The sequence below is a fragment of the Rattus norvegicus genome, chromosome 5 (genome assembly GCF_021556685.1).
Source record: "Rattus norvegicus strain SHRSP/BbbUtx chromosome 5, alternate assembly SHRSP_T2T, whole genome shotgun sequence".
Classification (NCBI taxonomy): Eukaryota; Metazoa; Chordata; class Mammalia; order Rodentia; family Muridae; genus Rattus; species Rattus norvegicus.
Window position 1 is genome coordinate 20,354,035 of NC_141538.1, and position 13,518 is coordinate 20,367,552.

The 13,518-nt window shown below is 41.3% G+C and overlaps 1 protein-coding gene across 2 annotated transcripts in view; it reads left to right on the forward strand.

Moving 5' to 3' along the window:
* Positions 1 to 11,350, forward strand: part of Rgs20 (regulator of G-protein signaling 20) — a gene marked incomplete at its 3' end in the record, with an annotated part of 597,802 nt that extends 586,452 nt beyond the window's left edge. For both annotated transcript variants that reach the window (NM_001402015.2, NM_001127495.3), the window contains 1 exon segment: positions 11,305 to 11,350.
* Positions 11,351 to 13,518: the final 2,168 nt, after the last annotated feature.

The window sequence follows — 13,518 nt, forward strand, 5'->3', positions numbered from 1 at the left end:
AGTGTCTGCATTTTATTTAGTTGTGTTCAGACCATTTTTACCTAATGCAATCATTGGTAAGGTTAGGAGGTACATAGGTCAGTGGTACAAAACATTTACTTTCATCAATTTTTACACTTTGGGGACTTGATTGAATCCAATGAGGATCTATCTGTCCTTTGTCTCTCATGGATATAGAAGGAAATAGCCAAGGCTGGAGTCATTCCTATGGCTTCTTCCTGCAGAATACCTGAGCTCTTGCTCAGAACACCTACACTTGGTCTTTCCAGATGACTGGGGAGGAATCCGCCTTTCCTCCCAAGGTCATAGAGAGGCATTGAGCTGGTTACTTTTAGGGACTACCAGACAATGTAGATTATTTGGTCCTTTAAAGTAATAAAGGCCAAGAATACAAGCCTTGGCTTGTCTGAAGCTAGCTTTTAAGTTAAGAGAATATAGATGTTTCTCCAGGAAGAATGTTAGGGTAAGACAAACTTTCTAAATAAAGATAGTATCAGAAATTTTGCTAACAGAATCCTGGCTCATACAATTTTGTTTATTTGATGGCTAGCCTGTAGTGAGTCACTACCACAGACAACATAGTGTTCCAGGAGAGCATAGGCATATTGTTTTCACAATTACCAAGGTTAAACATTACCCATTGCAGTCATGCATTTAAGCTGGAACTACATTTTTTTTTTTTTTTTTTGAGATGCAGACTCCTAATTCTTCTGGTTGGCACTGTGTCTCAGGGAAGAGATCAAGCAAGACCCCCTATAGAGAGCCGAACTTCCTGTTGGACTGCTTGTGGCAAATTTTGCCTGTAGACAGTCTTGCCCACTGGGTCAGAACTATGGCAAGCTCATATGGTCCAGGAACCCTTTGTCTCTCAACAAGGTATCTGTGACTGTCATGTTGACTACTTGTTGCCCACTACCCGACAGGCCTGTGTCAACACACTGGTCCACAAGGATTTCAGCCCATTTATAATCATCTGCATTTAGGTACATCTACATTGTACCTTTTTGAAAGGCATTTTAATTCATCTTTAATTAACACAATCTCAGACAAAATGTGCTTCTGCTTAGGTCTTTTGGGTTTTGCGCTTTAGCTTTTGTGGGCTTTTCTTTTTGTCGTTTGTTTGTTTGTTTGTTTGTTTCTCCAAGTATCCAAATGCAATTCCTTGAGGGAAGTACACTGGCTAATTGCTTCTCACCTCACTGGAGCCTGCAATGCATATGGTGTCATGTGTTGGGGTCTTCTTTACAGAACTATCTCAAACTGATCTGATAAACACTGTGTCTCAGGGTCTTATTAAACCAAATCTTATTTTTAAAAGATTATTCATTTACTTTTCTGTGTATGAATGTTTTCTTGGATGTATGTCTATATGTACCATGTACATGTAGTGTCCATTGAGACCAGAAGAGAATGTGATAGATCCATTGGAACTGGAGTTACGAATGGTTGTGAGACACTATGTGGGTAGTGGGAACTGAACCTGGGTCTTCTGGAAGAGTAGGCAGTACTCTCAACTGTTAAGACATCTTTTAAAACCTTCTAGTCCCAGAAATAAATCTAAAGAATAAAAAAATAAAAATAAAGGAAAGAACCAAAGGGAAAAAAAAAACAACTAGAATCTTCCAACACTAAATGGAAATGGGCCAACCTACATTTTAGGTTATGTGATAACAATACTGTGGCATTTCATATAAACAAACTACTCTGTCATCTAATGCATCTTATTTCCTAATTTAGAATTGGATCCATATCCAGGAATTCTCCTTTTCTGATGCAGAATCAGAAGTCTTTATGGTTTCTTATACTGCAGATTAAAGCAAGAGGAAATATGTTTCAGACATTTTCCTTTAGCCTTCTTCTCTAGACAGGAAGTGGGCAGTGTCAGCTGACAAGGAGGCGGAAGAACCTGTCGGCCTGACAAATTGCCCACCTCCACTTCTTGGTGTGTTTCTTCCCTAGGTTTTTAACTTGGAAACAAAATTAAGGTTCAGTGATATTTAGGTGGCAGGAAAGACACAGCCAAAATACAGCAAAAAACAAGCGGTGAGTGAAGTGTGCATAGAACTGGCCCAAGCCCATCTTACTGACCTGGAACTTCAATACCTTCCTCTGCAAAAACTGAGACGATCGCTTTATAGTAACAGAGGTCCAGTGGCAGCCCTCCTTTAAAGCTTTCTCACTAGGTGCCTTCAGATACATGTCATCTTGGTGTCTTTGTGTTTATAATGGAGCCAATAACATGGAACAATCTAGAACAGTAAAATGATATAATTGATTAGAAGGACACCCCAAATCCTCAAGAGGCATTGTACACGTCTATGACAGTAGTACTAAAGCAATCTCAGGGAAAATGCATTTCTATTTCATTTCGGAGGGATGCCAACATTTGCAAATAGTTCCACACAAATTCAGACAACCAAAGGCAATGCCATCTTAATGGAGACCAGTTTGAATTCCTTTGCAGTCTTAATCCTGTGTTTTCCCCAAGTTTCTTCTTTGAAAGAAAAAAAAAAGTTATTCTTTTTGGTTATGTGCACGTGTGTGCCTATGTTGGGGGATGAACACCTGAAGGCAGGGGCTGATAGAGGTCAGAAGAGGGCACTGAATTTCCTGGAGCTGGAGTCACAGATGGGTATGAGTCACCTAGAGTGGGTTTTGGGGACCAGACTTGGGTTCTTCAAAGAGCAATGCATATTCTTACCTACTGAGCTGTCTCTTCAGTACTTCCGTGTATTGCTAACGATACACTTCATTAGGTAAATATTGGTTACTTACTGTGCATAAGCACTGTGCAGTTCTTTGTGGTGACATAAAAATGATGAAATATTACCTATTCTTCATGGCACTCACACCATCTATGTTATCTTGGAAATAGGTATTTTGGTATCGTTAAATAGATTGTGGATTTTAACAGGTGTGCTTCCTGAATCAGGAGGAGATAACTGTAAACGCTTGGGGCTAAAGCCTGCAGCGCAAGAGTTTTTATCAGATAACAGAATGTGTTTCTTAGACGGGAAGCTCAGAAGGACCAATTCTGTCAGATTGCCGACCTTGACCTTCTGCAGCCAAAAATCCTGCTTCCCTGTGTTTTTAAAGGAAACGCGTTTGAGAAAAGCTCCTGATCCCAGATTCAGTGGTTTTCCTTAACACTTGTTTGGAGAGACAACAATGGAATTCTGGGAGAGATCTAACTTAAGTAGGTTCATCTGATGTATCTCAGGAGAGAGAAGTGTTTGTTTACACTGAGCAGAGAGCTCTATACTTCTATGAAGGTGCTATTATTAGATGCCTTTGATGTGGGCAAATCACAGGTCAGACCTCTGTGTGCTTAAACTTCTAATGTTGTTTTTCTGTTGCGTGCACAGAGAAGATGGAGAAGCAGAATACCTGCTTGCTGAAAGTGAGTTCTGAGGATTATGGAGCAGTGGCTTGCAAATTTCAGCTCTCTCTACAGTGTCAGCCTTTGTTTATCTTACATCCTACGTACTTTACCGAGGTGTTCAGATGTGGCTTTAAAAAGAGAATTCTTGGAACTCTGGCACTTTGTCAAAAAGCATGTAGTATCCCTAAAATTAATCTGGAAAAGTGCCTACCCCAGCACAAATACCACAAATACCAAATGCGGTAAGCTGTATGAAATAACTTTCAGAGGGTAGCTTAAAAAGTGTTTGTTTCCCTGGTGCTGGCATCACTTTGTCTTGAAATTCAAAACATAAAGGCAAATATGGGTGTGGTGTGTGTACTTGTGATACCAGCACTTAGGAGGGAGAGGCAGAGGATACCAGGAGTTCAAGGGACTCTGGGCTACTAAAGGCCCTCTCTCAGAAAACCAACCAACTAATCAAGCCACCAACCAGACAGTCTCAAAAAAGACATTTTTTAAATTATGTGCAATATAATTGTTTTTATTACTTTGCAGTATTATAGACTCTTCAAACCCAAAAATCTCTCTCATTTTTTAGTAGATTGAATTATTCCTCTCTGTAATAGCAAAATAGTATAAATTATATTAAAATAGTTTTCAGTTTGGCTATTAACAATTTAGTAGATTGAATTATTCCCCTCTGCAATAGCAAAATAATATAAATTATATTAAAATAGTTTTCAGTTTGGCTATTAACAATCTGCACTGATCATTCAGTTTGTAAAAGCATTTATATATTCCTAAAATGACAATTGGAAGGAAGATTCATAAGAAGAGATATCAAAGATAAATGAGGACTAGAGAGATGACCCAGGAAGCATGAGGACCAGAGTTTGCATCCCAGGACTCATCTAAAAAAGTTGAGTGGAGGGCTGGAGAGATGACTCAGTGGTCAAAGCACTATCTGCTCTTCCAGAGGTCCTGAGTTCAATTGCCAGCAACCACATGGTGGCTCTCATCTGTGATGAGATCTGATGCCCTCTTACGGTGTGTCTGATGACAACTACAGTGTACTCATATACATTAAATAAATAAATAAATAAATAAATAAATCTTAAAACATACAAAGTTTATAATACAAGCTCTCTCTCTCTCTCTCTCTCTCTGTGTGTGTGTGTGTGTGTGTGTGTGTGTGTGTGTGTGTGTGTGTGTTTAGGGGGTGGAAGACAGAGGGATCTGTGCACTTGTTGGCTACCTGCCTCTAGGTTCATTGAGAGACTGTGTCAAAAGAATGAAATGGAGCAGGAGACCAGACATCCTCTGTCCTCCAAGACTGGGTGTACAATGTGTGCACACTCCCCTTCGACAAGATAAAGTGCTTTTGAAGATGTGGATTAGTGTGGTTTGTGAATCTGGAGACTAGGATGTAGAGGTACAATTATTTGAAAATCATAAAGGACAACCCTTTTCAACTTTTGTGTCCAGAGAGATTTTTTTAAATTACTGCTAATTCTATCCAAAATTTCTGAACATTTTATAACAGCAAACAAAGGAGACTTTGAAAGATAGAGACGAGAGATAATGGACTAGGGACCTTGGGGCCTATGTGAGTGTTTGTTGTCTTGTACACCCGAGATGTAGTTAGAGAAAAAAAATCAGAAGAAATTCTGCTTCTTATGGCCAAAGGGTCAAACAAGTAGCACCCAGCAGAAAAACTTTTAGGCAGTTTCTCAAAGAGCAACAAAACTAGAATGGATCCTCTCTTCCCTTGGACTTCTCTTATGGCAGAAGTCACTCAATATCAAGGTGCCGTGTCCCACTGGTGTGCTTCCATTGAGGGCTGAGTGGGGAGTTGAGACTTTATCCCTGCAGTATAAGCTCCACCACTTGGAGTGACCATTTTCCTTCCTGTCCTGGAATAAAGTCAGAGAAAGGAGAGTCAGGATTTGTATGAAGGAACAATAATGGAGCCTGCCTGCCTTCCTTCCTTCCTTCCTTCCTTCCTTCTTCCCTTCCCTTCCCCTTCCTTCCTTCTTTCCTTCCTTTCCTTCCTTCTTGAAGGCTGTATCAGAAGACACAGCTTAAAACATGAGATTTAAACAGAAAACAGACTTTAATAATAATACACCCACGGTGTGTAAATATCACGCCCTGTAGCAAGAGCCTGGAAGGTCTTAACTATGATGAAATAAGACCTTTCAGATCATTCAGATATTAGAATTATTCCGTACGGATTTTAAAGCTACCACCACCAATGACTCTTATTTATGAACATAAGTAAGAACAAGCTAACCATTTAGAAAGTGGCAACAGTGAAATAAAATAGCTCTAACTAGAAAGACATGATATAAGGAGGAACCAGGCTGAGGGCGCTTCAGAACACCTGTAATCCCATCACACGGGAGGCTGGAGCAGGAGAATTGCAAGTTACCACACAATTCTAGCTTATACAGGGTGTGATCCTGTCAAAAAAAAGGCAAAACAAGACTATTGCCACCCAAACCGGAATTTGTAACTGAGAAATAACCAAAGTCAAGAGCACAATGAGAAGGCTCGGCAGAGCATGGGGAACATGTAAGAGTCCGTGAGCTGTGAGGCGTAGACTTCACACAGTCTGAGCACCAAAGAGCAAGCATAGTAAGGATATTAACTGACCCAGGCCTCAGGAACCTGTGGGACTGACTCCAGCACAGCTCCAATGTCCATGCTGTCAGACTCCAAAGGAAGAGGGGAGAGTGTATGTGGTGGGGGTAGGTGTGAAAATATTAGTAGAAATAGGGACTGAAATTTCTACGAAATTGGTAAGATTCATGAAACCAAAAATACAAGGAGCTGAGAAAACTACCAGTAGGATGAACTCAAATATTTTGGTAATAATACACTTCATAACCAAACTTCTGGTATTAAATAAAAAGTTAAAATCTTAGAAACAGCCAGGAAGAAATACTTCTTTAGTACAGCACAGGCCGTATGACGGCAGAAATAGGAAAGATGGGCGTATTTAAGTGAAGAGGAGCATGAGAGGACAGGATAAGGATGTTAGCACCGTATTAACACCAAGAATGCTTGAGAAAGCCAACTAGAGTGTGTGTGTGCGCGCGTGCGTGCATGTGTGTGTGTGTGTGTGTGTGTGCATGTTTAACTGGGGTTGCCAGGCATAGAGAAATACTGCTCCTCTTAGAAGTCACAGGTTAGTAATCAGCCACAAGAAGAAAAGCCTAGGTATAGGCTAACTCACGTCTGGCTGCTGGTTAGACTGTTGACCGCCCACTAGAATGAAAGAGCTTATTGCAAAAGACAACGCGCGCTTTAATCACAGGACACAGAGAAATCCATTTGCTATCGGCTTGGAAATTTCCTCACTGATTAGCTCTTAAAATGCTGAAAGGTACTCTGCAGGCTGCTTGGGGGAAAACATCAACAGTTTTACTCAGCTGTAACTCTGTGAAATATGATGATGACTGGCCTGGGAAGACATACCTAATGGTACAATAGTGGCATGTACATTACGGAGCAACCAACAGCTTTCTAATTGGCCCCAAGGCTCATTCTACAGGGGGGAACTTATGCCTGGTACTGTAAACCTGGCCACGGACTCTCTGTTCAAGAAGTCATGAAGCCCTACTATTATTATTTAGGTGAAGGGTAATAGTATCGAACTACCTTCTAGATACTTATCCTTACCTATGACTAGTGCAACTTTTCATCAGAGAAGTTTCTTTATACAATGGATGCTGATGGGGTTGGGGATTTAGCTCAGTGGTAGAGCGCTTGCCTAGCAAGCGCAAGGCCCTGGGTTCGGTCCCCAGCTCCGAAAAAAAGAACCAACCAACCAAACAAACAAACAAACAATGGATGCTGATTAATAAAGAGACTCAAAATTGAGCAAGATGCAGAGGGTAATCAATTCATGAATTCACAGCAGCTGCTGTGGCTGTCAGCACAAGGTTTGAACATGATCAGGTTAAGCAACACTTCAGTGTGAAAAAGGAAGGGGAACTCTCTCTCTCTCTCTCTCTCTCTCTCTCTCTCTCTCTCTCTCTCTCTCTCTCTCGTTCATTTGCTTTGTTTTTGTTTTTTGAGACAGGGTTTCTCTGTGTAGCCCTGCCATTATGGAACTTTCTCTGTAGACTAGTCTGGCTTCACACTCTAGGAGACCCACCTAGACCCACCTGCTCCTGTTTCCCAACTGCTAGGATTAAAGACATGCCCCACCAACCAGCAAGTGTTTCCTTTTTCAAGCCGTATTGCTCTTGGGAGGTTGTTCGTGCTCCAGTAAATAGTGTCATACACCCATGCCTATATGGCAGCACTAACTGAATGCAGTGGATTAAATAAGAAAAGAGACAGGAAGAACATAAGGTCGGGAGGGGTTGGAGACCTAGGAGGGGCTGAAGGTGAGAATGGGTTGTAGATGTGATCTAATCACTTTGCATTCATGCATGAGATTACCAGAACATAGATAAACCTGAAATCTTTATTTTTCTAATAATTTAGCTGTCTAATTTTTCACATCAAAACTATGATAATGAAAAAGAAAGCAGGAAAAGAAATGAAAGCCACAAGGTCTTATAGAGAGGGCAAAGGGATTTGGCAAGCTTGGACATGAACCATGATTAAACCCTAGGAGTGGGGACAGAAGACATTCCTTTTCTCGATAGAGCCATAGCTAGTGGCATTATAATCACAACAGGTTGATTGCTTTTCCTTAACATAGGGAACACATAAAACTAGGTCAGATTTCCAGAAAAATTCTCCTCACCATTTTGAGTGAATGCATGGCTCATTTCTGTGTCTGTGTCTCAGAAGGTGTCTCTTCCTATCTAGGCTGTGACAATACCCACCACTCAGGACAGTACATCAATGCGGAACTACCCTTATCCTGCTCCTTAATAGATGTATGTGTTCCGCCATCTTATCCCCGTGAACAGTTAGGCGGTTTCCTCATCTCTCTTGTTTTGTCTCATTGATAATAGTATTGCTGTAGTTCATTTCTGGAGTGCCTCCCAAAGCATCGAGTATTAAATACAGGTTTAGTCCCAAGGTAGACATCTTAGGAGGTAATAAAAACTCTAAGATATGGGGGGTAGAAGGAGGTTTTCAAGTCACTGGGGACATGACCTTTAAGGAGATGGTAGATTCTGGTCTCTTTCCCATTCTCTTTTTAATGTGGCGCCATGAAGCAGCTGCTGTTGTATGGATTCTACTATGATGTGCTATCTTATCACAGGTCTGAAAGCCAGGGGGGCAACTATGACCAGAAACCATGAGCAGAAACAAACTGTTTCTCGTGTAAGTTAATCTTCTATGTCTGGTTAATGCAGACCCATAAATATAATCCAACGGTATGCTATCTGTAGGAACCCCTTTTGTTCACTCAGTTCCCAATGTTCTCATGGAATCCGTGAAGCTGGCCTATTCCTCTGTAGTTTATTTCACTGTATTAGCCTTTCTGTGCTTTTGAGGCCAAATAACATTCTACTTAACGTTCACAGAGCTGTCCATTGGTATATACAAAGAGTTGCTTCTTGGCTTCTCAAATGCCAAAATCTATAGATGCTCAAGACTGTTATACAAAATGGCACAGTATTTTCATCTCGCCAACACATATTGTCCTTTACACTTTCAATAGTTTCTATTGTCATACTGGACATACTATAAGTGCTCTATTGATAGTGCCAGCGTACCCATGCTGTCTGGGACCAAGCAGGCTGAGAAAGCAAGCCCAGGTCCTTACTGCTAGAGGCCAGAAGCAGCTTCTATCATAGCTCTGTGCCCCTGCCTAGAGCTTTTCTACCTTTTGACGCACGTATTGAACTCACAGATGCTTCATGTTTTATAGTACAGACCATATACTAGCTTAGAGTCCATCCTCCCCCAGAAACCTAGGAGAGGAAGAACTTTACTTTATTATGTGCCCCCATCTCAATTTCTACCACCGGGTTGCCACCATTTGACAAAGATCTTCACCTGAAATCCATCACGACGCATCTTTTTCTCGCCTTTCAAATATCTCTTTAATTTCCTCTAATAAATACTGTTATACCTTATTTATTAATTTTAAATTTGTGAATTTCAGACCATAGTTGGTTAAATATGTGACTGTGATCTGAATATCCAGAATCAATCACATAGTATTTATTTATTTATTTATTTATTTATTTATTTATTTATTTATTTATTTGGAGGGGCTGTAGGCAAGCCTGTAGGGCATTTTCTTTTATTCTTATTTTTTTAAATAAATCATTCCATTCATTTACATCTCAAATGATATCCTACTTCCAGCTTACCCCTCCACCAGCTCTGCATCCCACATCTGCCCTCCCCCTCCCTTTTGACTGTATGAGAGTTTTCCCCCACCCACCCACACTCTCCTGTCCCACCACTCCGCCATCCCCCTACCCTGGGGCTTCAAGCCTCCCCAGGACCAATGGCCTCCTCTCCTATTGCTGTCAGGCAAGACCATCCCCTGCTACATATGTATTTGGAGGCATGGATATCCGCAGGTACACTTTTTGGTTGGTCATCTAGACTCTGGGAGAACTGGATGGTTAGGCCAGCCTATGTTGTTCTTCTAATGGGGTTGCAATTCCGAATCCTCCTCTTCTCCAGTCCTTCTGCTCTCTCCCCCATCAGGATAGCTCCACACATCCACATCCGCATTGGTCAGTTGCTTGCCAGACTTCCTCAGGACCCACCACACTTGGTTCCTGTCCGCAAGCACCTCTTGACCACGGCAACAGTGTTTGGTTTGGTGTCTGAAGACATGATGGATCCCCAGGTGGGGCAGTCCCTTCTTTATTAATTCATCTGTCAGTGGACACTTGACTCTTTTTTGAAGTCTTAATTTTTACTAATATCTCAGAACACAATTCCTACTGCACTCCCTCTGAACTGATTGAGTCCTTGTTGGAGTAACCTGTGCAGATCTCCAGGGGTAAAGGTATCCCTTTAATCCTAAAAAAATCCAAGAAGGATTTGGGTTTTAATGCAGGAAATATTTGCCACACAATGACAAAAGTTACCTTTAGAATTTCCATAAAGAAGAAAAAGACCAATAGAAAAAGTAAAAAAAAAAAAAAAAAAAAAAAAAAAAAAAAAAAAAAAAAGCAATTAACTCCTCAGACAGTGTGGACGGTTCCTAACTTGCTTAGAAGGAAATACACCACAGTATTGTACTAATAATATTAAAGCTAGACGGAAATTTCTTTTTAAAATTACTTTTAGCTTTATTTTATGTGTCAGTGGGCATATGCATGTAAATGCTGGGATTCAAATTTGGGCCCTTTGAGGCACTGTAAGCACTCTCCTCCTCTTTCTCCTCTTCCTCCTTCTCCTTCTTCTTCCTCTTCTTCTTTGGGGTGCTAGGATTCCAATCCAAGCTCACGCATGTGAAGTAAGCTCGGCACTATATTCCCAGTATGTAATTTTTACTGGGAATCTAACGGGACAAGTTCTGTGGTGATGACATACCACCCTAGGATTAGAAGGGAGCCAAGGGAATCACTGTCCATCGGTTGGAGAGACATCTCTGAAACACAAGTGGAAGACAAGCATGCAGACCGTTACAGATAACATACGTCTGGGGAAAATTAATGTGACAAGCAGAAACTATAATTCAATAAAGATAAAATTTGACACCATTGGGAAAGATACAGACAGAACAGGATTTTTAATCTCTGAAGAGTAGAGTAGGGGGAGGTATTCATTTTATGTTTCACACAGTTTTCAAAGTGATGTAATTTATCTTTTTATATTTTCTTCATTTTAAATAAAGTATCAATAATTTTCATTCATTTATTCATCCACTCAACTATCCCTTCATCATTCCATTCATTCACTCTCTTAGTTAATAAACAGTTTCTGCCTTCTGGATATGCAGTTACATTCACTGCAAGGTAAACATTTACTTTAGCTCAGCTTGGAATAAGGATGCCTCTGTGTGTGTGTGTGTGTGTGTGTGTGTGTGTGTGTGTTTGTGTGTGTGTGTCTGTGTGTGTGTCTGTGTGTCTGTGTGTGTGTGTCTGTGTGTCTGTGTCTGTGTGTCTGTGTGTGTGTGTCTGTGTGTCTGTGTGTCTGTGTGTGTGTCACCGATTACTAAACAATCAACAAAACATGAAGCATCTGGTGGGCTCTTCTCTTGCACACCATCTGGCCTGGTTTCCCTAGCCCTCTGGCCTTTGTCTGCCCTGTAAATGACAGATTAGTGGGGGACATCCTTTATAGTCGGAAATGGAGGTCAATAAAATGCACCAGTCTTTCCATTTTAGTATCATCCCAGTCAGGACATCCAAAAATAAAATTTGTTTCAAAAATAGAACCAGGAGAAGAAAAAAAAAAAACAGTATTGCAAACAAACAATTAATCTTATGTCATTGATTCTATGAGAAAACTTATTTGAAAGAAAAAAAACCCCACAGTTCCTCATTCAGGTGCGATGATTTTGCTGGTAGAAAAAAGAAGAACAAAAATAGTAAGCTAAGAGTCCAGCGTGATAAAAGACACCGCAAAGCAAAACAGGAAGCTGCTTAGTGGGAAGGAGCTTCTCAGAGGAAGAGAGACGTCCGAGGGCATCCTTGGACGCGAAGGTTCTGCATCGCTGAACTGCGGCTGTGCTGGCCAAATTTGAAATGTATCCAGTGTGTTCTTCTGTGTCAGTTTATTAGTTTATCTCCCCAGGAAGAGAAAGAGGACCTCAGATGCCGAGTAGTCAAGCATTTGGAAGGTCATTTTACAAGGAGAAATATATTCATTTAAATTCCAATATGTGTACTCCTGTATACCAGTATTTATGTATACAATATGTGCAATTTCATATTTTAATTGCTTTCAGTTGATTTTTATGGGCAATTGGGCAGATATCCAAATCAAAAGTATTTTTACCCTAGTGTGAAAAACAAATATCTTCCTCTCCCTCTCAATCTCCCTCTCCCTCTCTCCCACTTCCTCTCTCTCCCTCATACATACACAGGCATAGACACACACACACACACACACACACACACACACACACACACACACACACACACACACACCATGCCCCAAACTCTTAAAGGCACACACATATACCCCAAACTCTTAAAAGAATGTGTAGGGAGGAATTCTGTAGACTAAAAAGTGTAATCATCTCTTTAACTCTTCAATATTCCACATAATCAGTTATTATTTCTAGTCAGAACCTGGGAACACAACAATGCAGACCTGTCCCTTCTGAGAGCATTTGTCTCAGTGTATAAAGCGCTACATGTTAAAGCTCTTTATTTAGCAGAGAGAACTCAAGACGTTTAGTGCTTCGGTGATTATGCAAAACTTCTTCAATGAAGTGAAGGAGAGAATGTGGGAGGCTGCTGCAAGGCAGGCTTTGTTTGTGCTTTTACTGTGTTTTCCCTCAGAGGAGAGGAAAGCGATGCTGTAGAGGACTTGTGCACTGTTCAAGACTGAGTCGGTACAAAAAGTGGAGCTTACTGCTTTCACTGCGGTGCTGGAATCAAGTCCCGAGCTACACCTGCCAATGAACTACGTCTTCTTAAAGGAGTCATGACATCTCGCCAACACTGTGGAAGCCCTTCCTTTCTGCGAGGCACAAAGATGTGTTTCTGGTGTTTTCTGGGAGCCTTCCTAGGGACCGTGACAGTCGCTGGAGTGCCGGGACATTCAGGACATGATTCTGGTATTAAGAATTTTGGGAGCGAAAGGGTTGCTTCGTTGCACTCCTCACTGTTGTTTTCCCAGACTGTCGGCTGCTTCCTCTAAGCTGGTCCCTAGAAGGCTCTGTCTCCACCCGATTTGGAGGTGGGGGTTGAGACTGAGGTTGCAGACCCAGCTGCTGTCCCTGGGGACGGGAAGGGGCATCTTATGGAGTCCCCCTATTTAAAGAGGGAAAGCAGAACAGGAGGTGGCTGACACGTAGAGGTCCCAGCAGGCTTCCTGAACTGTGATCCAGATCCCCCTTCTTGCCAAGGCTCTGTGGAGGAGCTGACCGGTTGGCCCATAGCCAGAAGGCTTGTAGCCAAAGGGCACTAAATCAAAGTGAAAAAGAGGTGACATTTTAAAAGCAAAAGACATTTCTTGTTTGTTTGTTTTAGACGGCAGAGAGTTGTTGTAATGGAAAAAGCACAGAAGATGTGAGAAAAACCTGTCCAGAATAAAGTTTT